The 23,258-nt window shown below is 42.7% G+C and overlaps 1 protein-coding gene and 1 pseudogene across 20 annotated transcripts in view; one reads left to right on the forward strand and one right to left on the reverse strand.

The window, feature by feature from the left end:
* Nucleotides 1-5,414: 5,414 nt before the first annotated feature.
* LOC140602125 (ataxin-7-like protein 3B) lies at nt 5,415-5,920 on the reverse strand (annotated as a pseudogene).
* Nucleotides 5,921-15,364: 9,444 nt separating this feature from the next.
* Nucleotides 15,365-23,258, forward strand: part of TUT4 (terminal uridylyl transferase 4) — a 133,630-nt gene continuing 125,736 nt past the window's right edge. For 18 of the 20 annotated variants that reach the window (XR_012005454.1, XR_012005452.1, XR_012005453.1 and 15 more), the window contains exon 1: nt 15,428-15,878. The gene's annotated coding sequence lies outside the window, so the exon portion shown is untranslated. Of the gene's footprint in view, nt 15,385-15,427; nt 15,879-23,258 lie in introns of those variants that run through there. The other 2 variants (XM_072772081.1, XM_072772093.1) reach the window with 2 other exon arrangements.

The raw sequence follows: 23,258 nt of genomic DNA on the forward strand, positions 1-23,258 counted from the left end.
TAGAGAAGTCCAAGTGAGAGAAATTTGGTGACAAAATAGTTTCCTCCTAGTGAAGGTCAGTTGTGTCCCCATCCAAGAGGAAAGGGCTAAAAGTCTGAAAAGGCTAGAAAGACAGAGAGAGAGAGAGAGACAGAGAGACAGAGAGAGAGACAGAGAGAGCTATACAAAGGCTGAGAGGAGAGGGAGAGAGAAAGAGAAGAGAGAAAAACAAACTAGCATTAAAAGAGTTTAGAGAAAATCTTAAAAGAGACTCAAGAAGGTAAGAGAGAAGGTGGGATGGTGGGAAGGAAGAAAGGCTAGGGAGAGCCAGAGGAGAAGAGTGAGGATGGGGTGGGGTGGGGGGAGCTAAGGCAAGCAAGCTGGCATGGGCGAGAGAGACAAAGGGGAAGCCTGAAGTTTCTCTCAAGATTGTGAAAGTCTGGGGGAGAGTTGGAAGAGCTTTCAGGCTCAGAAAGGACTCTGGAACTGGACCAAAGGCTGTCCAAACAAGAAAAACTCAGAGCTGTAATTACCATCTGCTAGAACTCCAGGGATCCCCTAGAGAGTCTCACCCTCCCCAAAGCTGTAAATGATCTTGGGTTGGAGGTCCCTGGGTGGCTCAGCTGTTTGGGGCCTGCCTTGGGCCCAGAGTGTGATCCTGGAGACCCGGGATCGAGTCCCACATCAGGCTCCCTGCATGGGGCCTGCTTTTCCCTCTGCCTGTGTCTCTGCCTCTCTCTGCCTCTCTCTCTCTGTGTGTCTCTCATAAGTAAATAAATAAAATATTTTTTAAAAATGATCTTGGCTCATATTCTCCAGGGAATTTTGGAGATCCAGCCAGATGTTTTGTTGATGTTGTCTAACCTTAAGGAACTCTGTCTCTAAAACATTGTGCACTTGCAAGGTGGGGGTACTTACTGTGTTTAAAAGGTGTGTTTCTTAGGTTCTCGGGAAACATCAAAGTAAGTAAAGTGTGGAAGTCCCCCACCTCTCCCCAAATCTGGGACTTCTGTGCTACCAGCCAGTTTTTGCTTTTGAAGGAAAATACGTTTGTACATAGTATAGCCTTTGCTCCAAGATTCTGAGAAAACTGCCAGTTTTAAAGTTTGGGAATGGGGATCCCTGGGTGGTGCAGTGGTTTAGTGCCTGCCTTTGGCCCAGGGCGCGATCCTGGAGACCCGGGATTGAATCCCACATCGGGCTCCCGGTGCATGGAGCCTGCTTCTCCCTCTGCCTATGTCTCTGCCTCTCTCTCTCTGTGTGACTATCATAAATAAATAAAAATAAAAATAAATAAATAAAATTTGAGAATGTTTAGTTGGTTTTCCTTCCCACATAATAATAATGCAAGTGGAATTTAGGACAAACCCTTTAAAAATCCATTTGACAATACATATTAATTTAAAAACTTTAAAATTTTCACACTACTCAATGTAGAAATTCCACATTTGAGAATTTTTCTCCTAGGAAATAACCTTATAGTGCTTTAGACATTTATGCAAAAGCCATAATTTATAATAGCAAAAAAAAAAAAATCACTTAAATGCCTAACAATAAGGGACTGGTTAAGAAAATTCCGGTACCTTCTCTTATGTAATATTTTGGTGCTGCTGAAACTATATGTACAAAATTCTTAGTGATGAGGAGAAATATGATAGAGCATCAAGTGAAAAAGCATATACAAAGTGTGATCTAAACTATGAAAAAATGCATTTTTAAAAAAGGACTGGAAGGAAATATGCTAAAAAGTTGCTTAGATTAGGGATCATGAGATAGTGGGGTTATGGTCTATTCTTATTTTTCTTCTTGTGTCTTCTTCTAATATTTTCCAGATTTTGCAAAGGGCATGTAATACTATTATGATCAGAAAAAAAGATAAAAGTTTTGTTTTAGAAGTCTAAGAAACCAAGGAACTAAATGTTTGCAAAAATAAAAACCATTTAGTCAAAGTAATTTTAAAAAAGTAATCTTACAAAAACAATTTTACAGTTGTTAAAAGGAATGACATAAAACTTTTATTTTTATTTTATTTAATTTTTAAAGTTATTTTTAAAAATTGTAATAGTACTGTTTACCAATGGGGAGATGCAGTTTACTTATGCCAGCAGCCATAGGGGCCAGGGGGAATAGATAGCAATCTGTATGGGATGGACTACTTAGGCAAAAATAATAACCTCAAAAACAAAGGACAGTGGTGAGCTTCACTACACTTCCCCCATGATCCCAGCATGTGATAATGCCAGGCAATGGCCCCTGGCTGGTGGTGGAACCTAATGTATGGAAGAAAAAGCCACAAGCCACAAAAATTTGTAAAGAACCCATTCCCCACATTACACACACACTCAGATACATAATTATAGGGTGATCAATATACTTAATTGAGGAAGGAAGGATAGGAATTCTGCTGTAGAGGGAAGATAGGTAGGGAAAGGGAGAGCTCCTAACCACTGTCGATAGGGTAGGGAGCGTTCACTCCCCAGAAAAGAAAGGAGTTCGTCTCCTCTAGGCACAAACTGTTGGACCTAGCCCACCTCCTACCCATCCAGGACAGGCCTAGGGCTATTGCCCTAATAATGGGAGGGCAGAAACCAAAAACAATAGCCAAGAGGGAGGTAATATGAATTGATGATTATTCAAAATTACTTTCCATGGCTTCCACCTCTCACCAAGAGCAAGATCAGAAAGGAAACAGGAATGTCACAATCAGAGCTCCCTTTCTGGCAGGAGTGGACCATGTTTAACCCGTCTCCTGGACATTATTTGGAAGTAGGCCAGAGTTTCACGACCCTCCTTTCCCTCTGCATCCCCTTAGAAGGAGATGTTTATATAAAGTCAAGGGCAGATAACACAAAATTATTTTAGCTCTTACTAGGGTTTAATTTTCTAAAAAGTTATAATTATTGTATTGAAGACCAATCTATAACTACACCTCAACCATGACCAGACAATTCTAGGGGGAGAATGCAATAATAGTCTTGAGGCCCTAATACTGTGGCTCCCTTAACATCTATGTGTAACACAAATCAGCCCTTCCTTCTGGGATAAGGAAGGATACATGCACAGCAAGGGTTACAGAAAATAGATCAGGACCCACTCCATCCCTGCGTGTGTCACTCAGCCTTTACTGGTCTTCTGCTTAGGTCCTAAGAGGCAGTATCCAAGGAGAGGTGGGAAGAGGAGTTGCTAATGAAGTCAGACACAGCAGGAAGGCACCTAGCAAGGCAGTCCTGTAGGAAGATGCTTAGGCATGACACTGCCTTTCATGCACAAAAAATTATGTTCTCTCCACATCTTAATCCCAACAAAGGAACTCATCAGAAAAATTCTTCCCTGGATCTCCTAAAAGAACAAGGGGGAAAAAAACCCAAGAAAAATAAAAACTTAAAAGAAGCCAAGGAAAGGGAAACTTCAGGCTTCAGGAGCAGGAGCATCAAGAAAGATTGAACTGGTCACTGTGAAAGCAGAGTGGCAGGCAGCACCTGGGTGGGTGAACTGCACCAGACAGGCAGTGGATCAGGGAACAGTGGGAACATGGGGCCAAGCCAGACAGATGAGGCTGGGCCCCTTGCAGGGGCACAGAATGAGATCAGAAAACATTTCAAATAGAGCAGCCCCGTTCCCTCTCACTTTGGGGGCACGCACCCTTCTACACTTCATAAACCCTAGATCAGAGAGTAAACGGGAGTGTAGGTTTAATATGTAGTTCACATTTCCCATCCTTGACTGTCCCAATCCAACAACGTCCAACAACAAAAGGACAGCTCTTTGTTAAGACTATCCCAAAGGGAAATATCAGAAAGGGAGACGAACATGAGAGACTCCTAACTCTGGGAAACAAACAAGGGGTGGTAGAAAGGGAGGTAGGCAGGGGGTGGGAGTGACTGGGTGACAGGCACTGAGCGGGGCACTTGATGGGATGAGCACTGGGTGTTATTCTATATGTTGGCAAATTGAACTCCAATAAAATATATATATATATATATATATAGACTATCCCAAAGGGACTGAATGGAAGGGGCTGCCCCCCTCAGAGTGGCCAGAGGTGATGACAGTCTAGATGTTTAGCATCACAGAGCTTTGACTGCCCAACCCAAGGAATGGGAGCAGTTGATAGGGGACTGCAGTCCAATGACAGCCCGGCCGGGTCTTGCTCCTTGGCTCCTAATACTAATTCATTCACATTGCGGGAAGCTGGAAGAGGCCCCTCTGGGCTCAGCTTTCAGATCAGTCTCCTGCAAAGCCATTAGGCTCTCCTGTAGATCAGGTCTGCCCCTGACACGGGGGGCATGTAGTGAGTGGCCTGGCATAATGACCAAGTCAGATACGTGGACTGGCAAGGAAACTAGTAACTCAGAGTAGGGAAGTGACTGCCCCACCAAACTTTGTTCCAGCATAATATATCTAGATATGAATCTTGCAGTTTAAGAGATTCCTGCAGAGTTGCAGAGGCCCCTGCTACTTCCTCAAGGGATCATAAATAAATCCTCAATCTGCTTCGATAACCAAGTTGTCCATTTACCGGGTGGGGTGTAAGACTTTTCTGTTTAGCAAAAGGTTAGCCCCTGTCCCTAAGTCCATTCACTGCAAATGCTGGACCTTTGGGAAACTGGAAGCTTTGACCTTTTTTTCTTGGTGGAGCCAAGATCACAGAGCTTCCCCTACCAGATTCCGTTGTAATTCTTTTTCTTGGTCTTCCCCAATTGTAACTGTTAATATCCAGATCTCATACCTGACTTTCATTTGTCTTGGAGAAGTCCAAATCAGAGGCTCAGAGATCAAAGGAGCAGTCCCACTGAGGCCCAATGATTAAGGCCTAGCCCTCGGCTATGTCCAAACTGTCAGTTATCCAGAAAGCCCTTGATAACAGGCAGACAGGCTGGGGAACCAGAGGATTCCTGGGCTCACAGCTGCTCACCTGTGCACCGGGGACAGTACAAGGACAGTACGGGGGATCTTGGTACAGAGAACAGCCTGTATGGTATGGTGCACAGGATGCGCAGCTCCTCCGGTTCAGGGTTTCAAAACTGATTCCAGGTAATATAAAAGGATCCTTTTTTTTTGTTTGTTTAAAAAAAGATTTTATTTATTTATTCATGAAAGACACAGAGAGGCAGAGACACAGGCAGAGGGAGAAGCAGGCTGTATGCAGGGAGCCCGATGCAAGACTGGATCCCAGGACCCCAGGATCACACCCTGGGCCCAAGGCAGACACTCAACCACTGAGCCAGCCAAAAGGATCCTAATTCCTAAATAATCCACTTTAGGTTTTTAAAGGCTAAGTTTTACAATGGGAATTGGGACTTTTGCCTGAGCTGGTTTTTTTTTTTTTTTTACTTTTTTCCTTTTTCTACCTAACTTAGAAACCTAACTTCTCCAAACCACAGGGCTAGTCTATGTTATTGTCCTGGTCACCCTCTGACCCTCTCACGTTGTAGCTACTGGAATTCTGGGAGTGAGCATCCTAGCTGCTGCTCAGGCCCACGAAGGGAGCAAAATGGGAGACGCCCTCTCCTCCTAGATCTTCCAGGGGCTGAATGCCAAGATCCTTCACAGCACGTTTCTGAGAACTCCAGGTAGAAGTAGCCACACCTGACTGCCCTGTGCACCTCAAAGCAGAAGCCCAAACAAGAATCCTCTGTTAGGATTGTATATCTCCTAAGCAATGGCCTCCAGATTGTTTCTATCCAGCTTCACCAACGGAATTGCCTCCATTTTAGTTGGCAAACCACCGTGGAGAGCGCTCGTAGTCCTCACAGCAGCATGGGCATCTGGCCCCCAGGGCCCACCCAGAACTAGAGGCTGTCAGGGCCGTGTCCCGTGGGAGGGGGGACGATGCAGTGCCAGGCAGAGCCGCAGCAGCCACCAGCATATCGGCCCCAAACCCCAAGTCTTTCAGTTTCTTCAGGTGACTCCCGGGGTCTGGGACTTTGAACTCTGGCCAGCCATGGACTCCTCACCAAAAGGGCCCTGCGAGTCAGCCAGCTGCCCCCTATGACTTTTACTTTTTAAAAATAATTATTTTTAATTTTTATTTCATTAAAAATAAAAAAAATAAAACTTAACCTTTGAAAACAGAAGTGGTCATGAAGAAATGCTTATGATTTAAGGTTAAATGCAAAGGGGCCAAAATAACTAAGATTACTGTTTAGTCCAACATTGTAAGCAACTGTGCTCAGCTCACAATGTACAGTAGGCACCTGGTAATGGGACTTCCCTATGCACACTGCCTCCTTGCAGCGGCTTGCTGTGGAACCTCTCATTCTTTGCACTCTTATCCTTTACTTACTCATTTTATTAAATAAATAAAAACAAGTAGTTTTTAATTTTTTTTTTTTTTTTTTTTACATATGCTTCACACCCAACAGGGAGCTGGAATTCACAACCCCAAGATCAAGAGTTGCATGTTCCACAGACTAAGCTAGCCAGGCCCTGGACTACCTTATTTTAAACTACTAGTAATACTGTGGTGGGATTATTGGTAGTTTATGCCACTTTTCTTTAGGCTTGAAGTCTTAGAATGTGGTTATGGTAGGTCTGTAACAAAAATATTTGAATTAAAGTCACTCTGTGCTTTCACAGGTAACTTTTGAATTCTCCTCCATTGCATGATTTCCAAGGATACATATAAAATTGATTTCCCTTTAGCCAAGAAATTACAGGGTTTGAGATCCTATCTGGGTCAGAGAAACATCTTTCTCTCTCCAAAGCAGATTCTGCACAGCAAAAATAGAGATATGAGCATATACTTCTCTTACCTCGAAATTTGAGATACCTCCTTGCCTGCAGGATTGATTGATCCCAAGTTCTTTAATAGGGCTCCCAAGACCCTTCATAATCTATTGCCATTCTACCTCTCCAACTTTATCTCCCAGTAATCTGCTAGCATTTTTCTTTCTTCCTTACCCTAGTTACATCAGACTTCTTCCATTCCTTAAAACACACATTAACTTTTTCCACACTTTATTGATGTGTATCATTTATACAATACGGAGCACCAAAATTTTTTTTATATTTTATTTTTATTTATTCATGAGAGAGACACACAGAGAGAGGCAGAGACACAGGCAGAGGGAGAAGCAGGCTCCATGCAGGACCTTGGGTTCATGACCTGAGCCGAAGGCAGATGCTCAACCACTGGGCCACCTAGGCGTCCCAGGAGCACCAAACTTAAGTGTACAACTCAATGGTTGTTCATATATGGATATACATGATCAAGATCTAGAATATTTCTAGCACTCTAGGAGGCTCCCCTATACCCCCCTTAGTCCATACCTACACTATTCTGATTTCCATCAACAAAGATTAGTTTTGCCTGTTATTTAATTTAAAAAAATGGAAATATGCCATATGTATTCCTTTTTTTTTTTTTTTTGAAGTAAGCTCTATGCCCAATGTGGGTCTTGAACTCATGACCCTGAGATCAAGAATTGCATGCTTCACTGACTGAGTCAGCCAGGTGCCCCTACCATATGTATTCTTTAAAACACATAGTATATTTTTATGTTTCCTCTACTTGAGAACAGGAATGCTAAATATCTGTCACGTGCTAGTGCTCTCCCATTCTGCATCCATGGCAGATATTACTAATTCATCATTCTTTCTTACGGTATCTACATTGAGGTTTAGGCTCTTTTCCTAAACTGTTTACCAGTAGCCACTCCTGATTGTTGAGAGTTGGCACTAGTGAAATTTCCCTGGACAAGAGTGGCCTCTTTCACATGAAAGCCTTCACCTCTACCACGCACAATACATTTGATAAGTCATTTGGGTCTTGTTTATTCTATCACTGTAATATCTTTCCAATCTGTTCCTTTTTTTCCATTACTACTTCTCCTGCTTATTTCAAGCTTTTGTAATTTCTCACCTGATTTTCTACAACAAACCGTCCCTGTTTGCCCTGCCTTCAGTTCTGGCTCCTCTATTCTTTTCTACACACTGCTGATTAATCTTTTTTAAATATCCAAATGTGATATATACTACATCATTCTCCTGGTTAAAACCTTTACGGGGCTATCCTTCATGCTAAGCCCAAGTGGTTAGCATGGTACTGCAGGCCTTGTGATCTGGCCCTGCCCATCTCTCCAGTATCATCTCCTATAACCTGCCCTCCTTATGCCAGCTGCATGCAGCTTTCTGAAACATGCTCTGTCATCTTTCTCCTCTAATCTTGAATGCTCTTCTTTAAATGGCAAAGTCTCCTTCACTCATCAAGGATGTTTCAAGGATACTTATTATTTTTTTTAAAGATTTTATTTATTTATTCATGAGAGAAGGCAGAGACACAGGCAGAGGGAGAAGCAGGCTCCATGCAGGGAGCCTGACGTGGGACTCAATCCCGGGTCTCCAGGATCATGCCCTGGGCTGAAGAAGGCAGCACTGAACCGTTGAGCCACCCAGGCTGCCCTATTCACATTTCTAAGAGTCCCTTGAGGGAAGTGAGGTTTGTGGCTCCAGAACTCATCAGAGTGCATGACATTTTTTTTTTTACAATTAAAAAAAAATTGTGGTAAAGGAATGTAACATAAAATTTACTATCTTTATCATTTTCTTTCTTTCTTTTTTTTACTATCTTTATGATTTTCGAGTGTATGGTTCAGTGGTAGTAAGTACATTCATATGGTCCTGCAGTTATCATCATCATTACCTCCAGAACACTTTTCATCTCATAAAATTGAAATTCCATACATATGAACTTCATTCTCCCCTCCCCCTAGCCTCTGGCAAATACTATTCTACTTTTTGTCTACGATTTTGACTACTCTAAGTACCTCATAGAAGTGGAATCACAAGGTGGGTTTTGTTTTTTTTTTTTTTTTTTTTTGACTGGCCTATTTCATTTGGCACCATGTCTTCAAGGTTTATGGTACCTACTTCAAGGTGGTAGCCTGTGTAAGAATTTCCTTCCTTTTTAAGGCCGAATAATATTCCACTGTATGTGTATACCACATTTTGCTTGTCCACTCATCTGCCAATGGACAATTGGATTGCTTTCACTGCTTGGTTATTGTGAATAATGCTGCTGTGAATATGGGAATATAAGTCTCTCTGAAATCCTGCTTTCAATTCTTTTGAGTATTTGCTCAGAAGTGGAATTGATAGGTCATATAGTAATTCTATATTTAATTTTTTGAGGAACCACAATACAGTTTTCTGCTGCGGCTGCACTATTTTACCTTCCCAACAACAATGCACAGGGTTTATTATTTCTTCACATCCTTGCTAACACATTGTTTTCTTTGTTTTGTTTTTCTTTTCGATAGTAGCCATCCTAACAGATGTGAGGTGACATCTCATTGTAGTTTTGAATTGTATTTCCCTAATGATTGGTGATATTGATCATCTTTTTATCTTTTCATTGAGCTTATTGGCCATTTGTGGATCTTCTTTGGAGAAATGTGTAATCAAATCCTTTGTGCATTTTGGAATCCGATTTTTTGTTGTTGAGTTTTAGTTCTCTACATATTCTGGATATTAATCCCTGATCAGAGATAGGATTTGGAAATATTTTCTCCCATTCCTTGGGTTGCCTTTTTACTCTGCTGATACTGTCTTTTGATGCACAAAAATTTAATTTTTATGAAGTCTAATTTGTTTATGTTTTCCTTTGTTGCCTGTGTTTTTGGTGTCATATCCAAAAAATATTTCCAAATCCAGTATTTTTGCCCTATGTTTTCTTTTTTTTAAATTTAAAAAAATTTTTTATTTATTTATGATAGTCAGAAAGAGAGAGAGATTGAGGCAGAGACACAGGCAGAGGGAGAAGCAGGCTCCATGCACCGGGAGCCTGATGTGGGATTTGATCCCGGGTCTCCAGGATCGCGCCCTGGGCCAAAGGCAGGTGCCAAACCGCTGTGCCACCCAGGGATCCCTGCCTTACGTTTTCAGCTAAGAGTTTTGCTGTTATAGATCTTACACTTAGGTCACAGATTCATTTTTAGTTAATTTTTGTGTATGGTGTTAGGTAAGGGCCCATTTTTATTTTTTTGCATGTGGATATCCAGTTTCCCAGCACCATTTGTTGAAAACACTGCCTCTTCCTCACTGAATGGTATTAGCACCTTTGTCAACTATCATTTGACCATATAGGTGAGGGTTTATTTCTGGAGACAGTGCATGGCATTTCATAGGATACAAAGATGAATCAGATTATCCTAACACACTGATGTTAGGTCATAGGTGAATTGGTCATAGGGAGATTGTTAGAATGAAGTTGGATCTCATTTTTTTATTTAAAAAAAATTTAAATTAATTAATTAATTTTAAAGATTTTATTTATTTATTCATGAAAGACACAGAGAGAGGCAGAGACACAGGCAGAGGGAGAAGCAGGCTCCTTGCAGGAGCCCGTTGTGGGACTTGATCCCTGGACCGAGATCATGCCCTGAGCTGAAGGCAGACACCCAACCACTGAGCCACCCAGGCATCCCATGATCTCATTTTTTTTTTAATTTTTTATTTATTTATGATAGTCACACACAGAGAGAGAGAGAGGCAGAGACATAGGCAGAGGGAGAAGCAGGCTCCAGGCACCGGGAGCCTGATGTGGGATTTGATCCCGGGTCTCCAGGATCGCGCCCTGGGCCAAAGGCAGGCGCCAAACCGCTGCACCACCCAGGGATCCCCCATGATCTCATTTTTTTAAAGATTATAATTATTTATCCATGAGAGACACACAGAGAAAGTGGCCACAATATAGACAGAGGGAGAAGCAGGCTCCTGGGACTTGATCCCAGGACCCCAGGATCACCACGTGAGCCAAAGGCAGATGCTTAACCACTGAGCCGCCCAGGTGCCCCTAATTTTTGTTTTAGAGAAAAAAGGGAGAGATGATTTTAGAGGGAAGTAAAACAGCTGACTTAAAAAGAGTTCATGTTAGAATTACAGAACTTAAACCCCTTTCCTGCCCTAGTTCATCTAGTTCACATCCTATTTTTTTTTTAAGATTTTATTTATTTATTCATGAGAGACACAGAGAGAGAGAGAGGCAGAGAAACAGGCAGAGGGAGAGGCAGTCTCCCTCCGGGGAGCTTGATATGGGATTTATTGCAGGACCCCAGGATCATGACCTGAGCCAAAGGTAGGTGCTCAACCACTGAGCCACCGAGGTGCCCCCACATCCTTGTTTTTTTTTTTTTTTTTAAGATTTATTTATTCTATTTATTCATGATAGACATAGAGAGAGAGGCAGAGACACAGGCAGAGGGAGAAGCAGGCTCCATGCCAGGAGCCCAACGTGGGACTCAAACCCGGGACTCGAACCCAGGACTTCAGGATCGCACCCTGGGCTGAAGGCAGGTGCTAAACCACTGAGCCACCCAGGGATCCCCATCCTTGTTTTTATATATGAAGAAAAAGAGGTCTGATGTTACTCTTGAGATCAGAATTTTTTTTAAAAAGATATTATAGAAGATTTCAAATCAGTGAAGGAAGAACTATTATCTAGAATACATAGATTTGAGAAAGAATGAACTCTCTAGAACTACAAATATTCAAGGAGAAGTTAAATGATCACCTGTAAGTTTTGCTGTAGAGAAGGCAGATCTGATCATTTTTCTGCCTTTCTTGTAAATATTCCATGACTGCCTGCCCATTAACTTCAGGATAAGGGCCTACTGTTTTAAATGGCATATTATATAGCTCTTAAGATGTGGTCCTAGGCTACCTAAATAGCATAATTTCCTGCCATGTATCTATGTTCTTGATAAATCCAACTGTACTGTGAGGTCTATCCTTTCTAATTCTCAGACTTTACTCAAAAAAAGCAAGACAAAACAAAACCAACCATCTTAAAACAAAACAACAGACTGTTTCTTTTTTTAAAAAATATTTTATTTATTTATTCATGAGAGAGAGAGAGAGGCAGAGACACTGGCAGGGGGAGAAGCAGGCTCCATGCAGGGAGCTGGACATGCGACTCTACCCCGGATCTCCAGGATCTCGCCCTGGGCTGAAGGCAGCGCTAAACTGCTGAGCCACCTGGGCTGCCCTCATTTATTTTTAAGGATGCAAAAAGACGAAAAGGATCTTTCTCACTATTTTTGAGGTGAAAACACTACATTAGGATCTTTGGTACTGTGTGCTATTTGTAAAAATCACAAAAGTTTTAAACTTTGAACATATCTTCTGCTTTATGGACAATTTAGTGTGTTAGTAATTTCTAAGTAGTTCTGTGTGTCAGGATTGTGCTGGGTGCTGGGAATACAAACATGAAGAAGGCATACACTGACGTCTCTCTCCTGAAGAAATCAGGCATCTAGGAAAAAAAGGAGGGGGAGCTCAGAGAAAATCTTTAGCAGATCAGATCATCTCTCCTTTGCTTATAAATGTTTAGTGACTCCCCAATAACTACAGGAGAAAGCCTGTTTTTGTTGTTTTAATGGCATACATAGCCCTTTATGATTTGTTCCCTTTAAGATCTACAAGCAGATCTACTTGGTTTGAGCAGAGTTATCTCTGAGGTACCTTTCTTGTGATCTGATTTACTCACCAAATCACCTTTTAATCCAATATGATTATTTTTGGACTAAGTTTTTCTATCACCTAGGAAGAGAATAGAATATGAGTATTGATCCACTGGGCAATTATATTTCTCATTATATATGATGAAATAAGACTTTTGTACAAGCAATTTTCACCTGAGTTTTAGGAGAAACTGTGTTCCTAGAACTTCTGGAGGGCTAAATTTAGAGATTTAGCCACAATTAGGATGCCTTCCTTGCAAGTATCAGATATAAGTCCTCAGTGTATTTTTACAGAGCAGTCATTTTACTGTCTTATTTCTCAGTAAGCTGTTTCTGATTCAATGGAAAGAACATAGGACTGTTTTTTTTTTTAAGTTTTATTTATTCATTCATGAGAGAGAGAGAGAGAGAGAGAGAGAGAGGCAGAGACACAGGCAGAGGGAGAGGCAGGGAGCCCTATGTGGGACTTGATCCCTGGACCTCAGATCATGTCCTGGGCCAAAGGCAGATGCTCAACCGCTGAGCCACCCAGGTGCCCCAGTACTGGTATTCTAGTCCTGCCTGTGACTGACTGTATGATCCTGGTGACTAATTAAATCTCTTATGTCCAAAGTTTCCTGATTTTTCAAGTAGAAATATTATTTGTTCTATATATACTTTGTGATGATACACGAAAGTTTAATTTTAACTTAACGAGTATAGTTTAACTCGATTATATATTATATGGAATACAAATATAAGTATTCGTGCTCAAGCTTATATTTTATTGGGATTAGACTTATAAAAGTAACATCTAGGGATCCAGAAAAAGGATGGATTATATTCAGTGGAGGAGGGGTGTGATCAGGAATATTTGATAAAGGAGATAGGGGTTGAGCTGGGTCTTGAGGAATGGGAAATGTGGTAGAGTCATCTGGAAAGGATAAGAACAGAGAGGCCCTGGGATTCTCAGTCTGGCCCCAGCTTTTTTTTTTTTTTTAATTTATTTAATTTATTTAAGAGAGAGAGAGAGCAAGTATGAATGCACAAGCTCAGTTGGGAGTGGGGGTGAAGGGAGGGGTAGGGATAGGGTAGAGAGAGAATCTCAAGCCGATTCCCCGCTGGGTAGAGAGGCAGGGCTGGATTTCACCACCCTGAGATCAAGAACCGGAGATTATGACCTGAGCAGAAATCAAGAGTCACTCAGCCCACTAAGCTACCCAGGTGCCCCTGGCCCCAGTTTTTATTTTCAGACTTGTTATCTTCTGCACACTTCAGATTAAATGATGTTTTCTGAATCAGGCATGTGTCTGGGACATAGCAGGCAAGCCTCCAAGGTCCAGCTTCTATCTCTTCCATTAAAGCCTCACCCAAGTGAATTTATCCTTTCTTCTGCATCAGCCCAGGCCTTTGTTCCTATGACCTCTTGCTTTCATTGTAGCTTACTAGAACCACCTTCCTTGCTTAATGGTGAACTTTTTGGAGACAGGAATCTGCTACTGAACTCAGTGCTTTGCTTTTATGAAGTAATCAGGGAATTTTATTCAACTGAACTTGTTCCAAGGACACTGATATCACTCACTGAAGTGAAGGACACGTTGTATCATCTTAATGTCTCTCTATAGGCTTTAACTTTTGTTTCCTGCTGTTTTCCTCACCACATCCCTGTAGATTTTTTTTGCCTTTGAAAACTTACAGATGAGGAAACGCAGAGGGTGCATTTGTCCATAGTCATCCAGGAAAATCCTGAAGTCAAGCAGGGCTCTTTTGACTTGAAATCCACTATTTGCTGCACTATACCCAGGCCCTGTAGCATCAGACAAGCAGGAGTAAAATGCACTTATTCTCAGTGCTCTGGTTTTCTCTTTGTAGGTGGGAGCAATAGTACTGACCACATGGGATTGTTATGTTATGAGGGTTAAATGGGGTGAAGTCCCTAGGTCAAGGTCTAGCACTTGGTGGGCAATGCTTGGTGTCTTGTCATAAGCTTCAAATTCAAATGGAAACAAACAGAGCAGTAAGTATCCACTTCTGAGGTGTAGCGGGAAACAGATGGGACTCCACAGACAGGAATATCCTTTGTAACCTCTCGTAGGTTATATCCTCTGAGACAAATATGAAAGGTCATAAGGCAGTATTTTGTAAACACTTCAGATTTGGCATGCTCCTTCACCACCACGTCCACCCGTGTTCTATCCTTTTCCTGCCTCGCGTGTGTCAAATGCAAGCATTGTAGTCGAGTGATTTGTCCAGCTTTGAGGTCAGAGGTTGGTTGAATAATGTCCAAGGCTTTTTTTTTTTTTTTTTAAATAACCAAACCATAGGTCCTCCCAGATCGTGATTTTAAATAACTATGCAGAGGAACCTAATACATTAAAGCATGGAAGGAGGGGCCCAGGGATGGTAGCTGATTGCAAACCCGAGTTAAACTAAAATTATTCTTGAAATCTTTCCAGGTTAGGGGGCTGTTCTTAAGATTTTCCGGCCGAGCTCCTTAACTCCTAAATAGGCATTTTAAAAAGGAAAGAATTCCAGCTTTGGTGGGCTGGTGGCAAAGGCGAGTAGGCTGGTGTCGACCCCGGCTCCTCCGTCCCGCTCCCGCTTGAGGTTCAGAAGCCCGCGCTGGGCGCCGAGGGTCGGCGAGGCTTGGCCAGGCCACAAGGTGCACGGCCACCGGCGGCGGCGGCGACGCGGCGGGGCAGCTTTCCGGCCCCTCTTTTTCTCGGGGGCCTCGGGAGGGCGGCCCGGCCCAGGAAGAGGGCGGAGCCGCGCGGCCGAGCCCGTCAGCCGGCTGCTCGCGGAGCCCCGCGCGGAGCCGCCCCCGCCCCCCGCCGGCCCCGCCCCCCTTCGACCCCGCGCCCCCTCCCAACTCCCCCTTCGGCTCCGCGCCCCGCCCCCGCCGGCACCGCCCCCTCCTCGCGGGCTAACGGGTGCCCGCGCGCGCGCCCCCGTCCGCGGCCGGAGTGTGAGTGCGCTGCCCTCCGGCGCGGCCCCTCCCCATTGTTTCTCGCCGCTACCACAGGCCTTCGGACGCAGCCCCGCCCCCGCCCCCCGCCCCGTTTCCCCGGCGCCCGGGGGCCCCCCAGAGCGAAGGGAGGGGGACCCTGCAGTCATCCCTCGGCGTCTCCTCCCCGGCCCGGCCCTGCCTGGGGGTCGGGCCTCCGCCGAGGCTCCGGCCGGCCCGCCCCGCCCCTCCCCCACGCCCGCTCCCCTCGGCCCCCTCCCCTCAGCGGGTCCTCCTTTTTCTCTCCCTCTCCCTCCTCCTCCCCCACCCGATCCCTTCCCCCCCACAATGCAGTTCGCGGCGCGGCGGACATGGCGGTGGAGTCCTGAGCTCGTCGTGTCCCGGCCTCCAGCGGCGGCGGCAGTGACGGCGGCGGCGGCGGGAGGCGGCGGGGGGAGCGGGAGCCACTGGGATGAGGAGGCGCCGCGCGCGCCTGTAGCTCGCGGGCTTCGCAGGTACGGAGGTTGCGGGCGCGGCGCCGGGCGCCCAGGGGGTGTGCTCGGGCAGGCCGGCGGCCCCGCTTCGCCTCCTCAGGTGCCGCGCCTCGCAGGTGCCGGGCCCGGCCGAGCGGCCCCCGCCGCCCCCGGGCCTGACACTTCTCTCTGCCGGGACGGGCTCCGGGCGCCCCGAGGGGAGGCAGGCTGAGCGCCGTGGGGCGGCGGCCTGGCGGCTGAGGCGGCCTTGGGGCGCCGCGGGGGCCGGACTTCGCGGGGCTGCGGCGCTCGGCTCCGGCCGGAACCCGCAGACCCGGGGGCGGCTCTAGAGTCAGCGGGTCGGTGCGAGCTCGTCCGCGGCGTGTGCGCCCTTCCTTGCCTGCTCCTTTTCTGCGCCTCGGACGCAGACGTACCTGAAACGCGTAAATACACTCACGCGATACGCGGTGAGTCCTCTCCGGGTCGCCCGTGGCGGCGGGGGCGGCGGCGGTGCCCGCTCGCCCCTCGGCCCTCGCCCGCCTTCTCCCCCGCCCCCGGTCGGTGGTGCTGATGAAGGCGTTTGACGTGGGAAACTGTGAGGTTCATATTTGTAAACAGACGGCGGTAGCGGTGTGTGGTGCCCGCCTCCGCCGGCGCGCTGGTCCCGGCGTCCGATTGCAGAAGAGCCAGCGGTGTAGACCCGCGAGAAGCGCGTCGTCGAGATTTCTAGTCACACCTGAATGGGACGAATTACTGTTACTTTAAAAACGTTGATTGAACATTTTCTTTTCATAAGTTTATTAGATCTTTGATCCGACGAATTTTGAACCTTGCGTGGGACCTCGTTTCGGTACACCGTGTTTCTTCATTTTGATATATTTCTGATACAAAAGTAGTTCCTTACACATGTGACATTATACTTCATGTTGTGATCTTTATCGTGTCTAGAAACGCAATTCAAATTGCGTACTGTTGGCGTGCATTTAGTAATTAGCTGGAGTGGATCAGATTACCTTTTGTTTCCAAAAGACCCCCCCCCTCCCCCGCCAAAGTCTTGTAGCAGCGAAATGTGTAACACTTGGCGAAACAGAACATATCCTGTTTCTAAAGTAATGAGAACTGTTAGCTAATAATACTGGATAATCCCAACTGGGTACGACAATTTAGAGTGCCCTACCAAATCGGTGAATCGTGGAATGGTTTAAAAAAAAAAAAGTTGACTTTTTTTGTTGTTAATATCAGCCTGTTCTGTGAGTTAATTGTACGCTGAAATTTCCTTTAGGCCCAGCAACCTTGTAATTTCTGCACAACATTGCATCTTAGTACTTATTACAATTTACAGAATTATGAAATAATTGTTTCATTTAGAATGCTGTACTTTAATTCACTAGTGTCTAGTGTGCTGAAATGCTTTCATAAACAAATTTTAAAGAGTGCTTCTTGAAAACCGTATACTTTGGGGAAGATAACCGCCTTATGCTTTAAAATTTTATGCTTTAAAAATGTGATGCTTGGGATCCCTGGGTGGCGCAGCGGTTTGGTGCCTGCCTTTGGCCCAGGGCACGATCCTGGAGACCCGGGATCGAATCCCATGTCGGGCTCCCGGTGCATGGAGCCTGCTTCTCCCTCTGCCTGTGTCTCTGCCTCTCTCTCTCTCTCTGTGTGACTATCATAAAATTAAAAAAAAAATAAAAATAAAAATAAAAAAATAAAATAAAAATGTGATGCTTAATATAAACAAAAAGTTGATTTGAAAAATGAGCTCTTTTAGGTAAATCGCTATTTCCAATTTTTAATTTGACTAGTATGGAAAATGAAAAAATAACGCTTCCTTGAAATAATACAGAAGCGGAAGTGAAACGTATTGATATTTAATGTTTTAGGTATAGCAGATGTATAAATATAAAGGGAAAATTAAGGTGTTTTCATTGTTTTAGGTCCAGTTAGCAATGCAGATAAATTTACAAGATGTTATCATGCACATGTTTAGTTCAGTTTTGTAATTCCTAAATCACACAGAGATTTGCATTTATTTTTAGTTCACTTAACTAGAACAGTACAGTGTCTGTTATAATTTTAGACCTTCTAATATAAAAATTTATAATTGCAATTATAAATATTCCTGATTAATAGAAAGCTGTTTAAGGAGAATTTTTATTAGTTCTCAGAGCAGATTCAGTTTAGTAAGTAGAAAACTTTTTTGACCTCAGAGTTAACCTTGACATGCATAATAAGCATCATTAATTATGTTGTGCGCGCTCTCTCTTTTTTTAATGTTCTTTATAGAATGTCAAATCAGGATCTCTGGGCTGAAAAAGGTTTTTGAGTTTATTTTCTACAGAAAATTTCTGTTTTCAGACAATAAATAGGACTTAACCTATAAATGCTAATGCTGGTAAATTTTGTTTATCCTAAAAAAAAAAATCAGGCCATTTTGATACAAAATTCAATGAGATGTGTTATTTTCTAAAGTAAACTACAAGTGCTGAGATCCATAAAATGTTACAAAATTCAATGAAAATCATTACTGCAGACCTAAACATGGAAAGACCTAAAACAAGGAAAAAACACTGTAGTTTAAAGCAGGATATGTGATATGTAGGTTTTTTTCTTCTTAATCTTAGAGGAATTAAGATTGTTTGAACTAAGTGAATTAGAATTGTTTACACTAAACTAAGTTTTAATTCTAGAATTCTAGATAATTACATAGTTTGGGGAACTGTTTAAAGGCCAGTGTAATATCCCCAAGCATTTCCTACAAATCCAAAAAGAAAGGGTATATACATGAAAAAAGAACAGTTTAGATTTTTTTCCCTCAAGTGAGAGATTTAATTTGTATGATATGTTATGGTTTCCAGATTGTTTTCATATCAAATTAATTCATTAGGTGTCCATAATTATCCTGAGTTAAGGGGGAGAGAAAAGGGAACTGACATTTGAGTAACTGTTTTGTTCCAGGCATTGTGCTAGACATCTTTATGTATTTTTTTCATTTATTAAGTCTAACAACCTTATGAAATCTTTTTTGTAGTTGAGTTCAGTGTTAGCTGAAGATCATAGAGTTAGAAAAATTAAGAGCAGCTCACTCTGCTCTTCCTATTACATATGACCTGTTGCTTTTCAGATGTATCAAGTAGTCTCAATTTTGTAGGATAAACTGCCTAAAGTTGCTCATTCAATAATCATTTAATCCTTCATTTTATCAAACATTTGCATTTGTACATTAGGCTAGACGCTGGTAGGCTTTAGAGACACAAAATTATTATTATTTTAAGATTTTTAAAAAAATTTTATTTATTCATGAGAGATGCAGAGAGAGGGGCAGACACATAGGCAGAGGGAGAAGAAGGCTCCCTGTGGGGAGCTGGAAGCGGGACTCGATCCCAGGACCCCAGGATCATGCCCTGAGCTGAAGGCAGATATTCTACCACTGAGTCACCCAGGTACCCCTGTTTTATTTATTTGAGAAACAAAGTGAGAGAGCATGAACTGAGGGGGGAGGGGCAGAGGGAGAAGCAGACTCCCTACTGAGCAGGGACCCTCCTGCAGGGCTCCATCCCACGACCCTAGGGTCATGACTTGAGCTGAAGGCAGATGCCCCAGACACAAAATTATTGAAGACAATCTTTCCCTTCAGTGAACTAAAATACAGATAAATTATAGCACATTCGATCATGGAAGTTCAGAGGGAAGAAGTTGGCTCTTTAGGGATGAATAGGAGTTTGCTAGGTTAGAAAAGGGGATAGTCTGGAGGCCTGTACAGAGCTAAGGAATAGCACATGCAAACCTAAGTTGTTACGGGACTCAAAATAGGAAGAGTGAGAACTTAGTGTGGCGAGCATTGAGGATTTATGGATAGAGTGATGAGACAAACGGTTGGAAATAGACTGTGGAGGTTGTGTATGTTCAGTTATGGCCTTTGGATTTTTATTTTGCCAAACAAGATCAAGTGAGATAGTGGTTGAGCTGTGATTAGAAATGTGCTTTCTGGGGATCCCTGGGTGGCTTAGCGGTTTAGCGTCTGCCTTTGGCCGAGGGCGCATCCTGGAGTCCCGGGATCGAGTCCCACATTGGGCTCCCGGCATGGGCCTGCTTCTTCCTCCTCCTGTGTCTCTGCCTCTCTCTCTCTCTCTCTCTCTCTCTCTCTCTATGTCTATTATAAATAAATAAATCTTAAAAAAAAAAAAAAAAGAAATGTGCTTTCTGATTCCTAATTTAGTATTTTTTTTCTTTTCAGTTTCCTTACCAACAGAGTTTACCCTTGTGGGGTAAACTCCACCATCGGTGGATGGTCAAGCTCTCTTTTTCATGCTGTTCTTGTGTCTTTTTCTTAGTAGTTGCTGTATATCAGATTGGTTTTTTGAGGATCCTGAATGTTAAATTTCTTAGAAGATTTTTTTTTTTTTAGATTTTATTTATTCACGGAAGACAGAGAGACAGAGGCAGAGACCTAGCAGAGGGCTCTCAGGGAGCCCGATGTGGGACTTGATCCTGTGAAGCCGGGATCATGCCCTGAGCTCAAACACTGAATTACCCAGGAGTCCCAGAAGATTCTTTTTCGATAAAAATACCTCTGAGTGAGGGACACCTGGGTGGTTCAGGTCACGACCTGCCTTGGCCCAGGTCATGATCTTAGGGTCCTGGGATCAAGTCCCTCATTGGGCTCCCTGCGAGGAGCCTGCTTCTTTCTCTGCCTATGTCACTGCCTCTCTTTGTGTATCTCTCATGAATAAATAAATAAAATCTAAAAAAAAAACCACCTCTGGGGGAAATCACTTGTTATATAGTTCCTTAGGAAGTTTTTTTCATTCCTTGATTAGGCTGGTTGACTGATTTCTAGTTTAGCACTAGAAAGCATTAGGATGGGGGACTTGGGAGTGTGGGCTTCCTGCAAGCTCTGTGTTCATCAGCAAAGATGAGCAATCTTTGCACAAGGCAGCCTGTATTTTTAAGAAGAAATTGGTATAAGTCACATAATAGTCTGGTAGTTTCATTTATGTATTTACAAATATTTTATTTTTAAGTAATCTCTACACCCAGCAAGGGGTTCACACTTTTAAACCCTGAGATCAAGTGTTGCATACTCCACCGACTGAGCCAGCCAGGTGTCCCAAAAGTCTGGTAGTTATAAGTGGGTATTTGATTTACATTGGTAATAGATAACTTACTGCAAATTTATGATATGTAATTTCTTTCTAAGGATCTTAAGTATTCACTCTTCACAACCCTTTTTTTTTTTTTTTTGTATTATCATTTACGGGGTAGAAAAGAGGTGCAGAAGGGTTAAGTATCTTGGACAAGATTTCACAGCTAGTTTGCTGCAGAGTTAGCGTTTGAACTCAGGGTGTCTGAGTCTGGATTCAGAGCTCTTAACCACTACATTGTGTTGCACCTAAAGCTTGGGGTTGTCAAAATTTAGTATACAAAGGGTGTTAAGTTCACCATAGTTACGTAGGTTGTCAAAAAATACATTGTAAGAAAAAAAAATACATTTTAAGAATGTAAAATGTGAATTATACATAATAGTGAAATCTGCTTGCATTTTGTCAGTCTTTCCTATAGTTTAATTACCATTAAAATTGCTCAGTCAAAAAAAAAAAAAAATTGCTCAGTCAGTGGCACCTGGCTGGCTCAGTTGGAAGAGCATGCTATTCTTAATCTCAGGGTTGTGGATTCAGGCCTCCCCGAGTTTGATTTAGAGATTGCTTAAATAAATAAACTTGAAAAAATTAAAAATAAAATTGATTGGTCATTAAGTATTTAAGCTCCAGTCTTGTGCTGAGTGTTAATTTAGGTTAGTGGTATTCAAACTCTGGGGACCTTTTTCAGGGGATCTCTGAGTCACAATTTTTCTTTTTTTTTTTTCCACAATTTTTCATAGTAATATTAATGTAATATTTACCTTTTCCCCTCTCCTGTTATCTAGAATATAGAGTGATACCTACACTGTATGTGAAAACATTGCTTTGATGGCTAATGGAATATGTAATAGTAATTCTTTTAAAAAATTTTTTCTTTGAGATACAGTTTACAGTATCATAAAGCTCATCCTTTTATAGTGTTAAGTATATATTCATAACGTTTTATAACCATCACTGCTAATTCCAGAACATTTTCATCTTTCCAAAAAGAAACCATGTGCTCACTAGCAGTCACTCCTTCACTCCTCATTTCCCTTTCCTTCAAGTCTTTGGCAACTACTAAGCTATATTCTGTCTATGAGTTTGCCTGTTCTGGACATGTTATATAAATGGAATCATATATGTGGCTTTTTGTGCCTGACTTCTTTCACTAAGCATAGTGTTTTCATGGTTTCTCCATATTATATCATGTGTCACTACTCCATTTCTTTTTATAATATTGCATTCTATGGAATGTGTTCTATGGAGCTACCATGTTTTGTTTATTATTAATAGTCATTTGGGTTGTTTCTACTTTTTGAGTAATATGAATAATATAGCTATGAACATCTTTAAAAGTTTTTGTGTGAGAGATGCCTGGGTAGTTGAGTGTCGTTTGAGTGTCTGACTCTTGATTTTGGCTTAGGTCATGATCTCAGGTCAGCCCTGCATTGGGCTCTGTGTGGTGAGTGTGGAACCTGCTTGGGATTCTTTGCCCCTCTCTTCATGTGCTCTCTTTTAAAAAAAAAAATTTTTTTTCGTGTGGATGTATGTTTCCTTTTTCTTTGGATATACACCCAGGAGTGGAATTGCTGGGTGTTTTGATACATTTATGTTTAACTTTAAAGATTTTGTTTTTATTTATTAATTTGAGAGAGACAGAGAGTGTGCATGCTTGGCTGTGAGCTAGTGGGGGAGGGGCAGAGGGCGAGGAGAGAGTCTCAAGCGGACTCCATGCTGAGCTCTCAGCCTGAGATGGGTCTCCATCTCATGATCCTGAGATCATGACTTGAGCTGAAACCGAGAGTCAGCCGAGTCGGATGCTTAACCCACTGAGCCACCCAGGCGCCCCCATTTATGTTTAACTTTATAAAGACCTGCCAAACTATTTTCCCAAGAGGTTGCACCATTTTGTATTCTCACTAGCAATGAATTTTGAATTCTATTTTCTGCATATCCTCACCAACACTTGTTATTGTTCACCTTAATACAGCCATCCTAGTGGGTGAAGTTGTATCTCATGGTTTGATTTGCATTTTGATTTGATTTGCACCATAATAAGTAAGGGTGTCTAGCATCTAGATCTTCATGTGCTTATTGGCCATTAGTTCTTTGGAGAATGTTTACATCCTTTGTCCATTAAAAAAAAAAAATATGAGTTCTTTATATATTCTAGATACTGGACTCTTACCAGATACATGATTTACAAAAATGTTCTCCCATTTTGTGGCTTTCTTTTCATTTTCCTTAAAAAAAATTTTTTTTTAAAGATTTTATTCATCCTTTTGAGAGAGCATAAGGG

The sequence above is a fragment of the Canis lupus genome, chromosome 13 (genome assembly GCF_048164855.1).
Source record: "Canis lupus baileyi chromosome 13, mCanLup2.hap1, whole genome shotgun sequence".
NCBI lineage: Eukaryota > Metazoa > Chordata > Mammalia > Carnivora > Canidae > Canis > Canis lupus.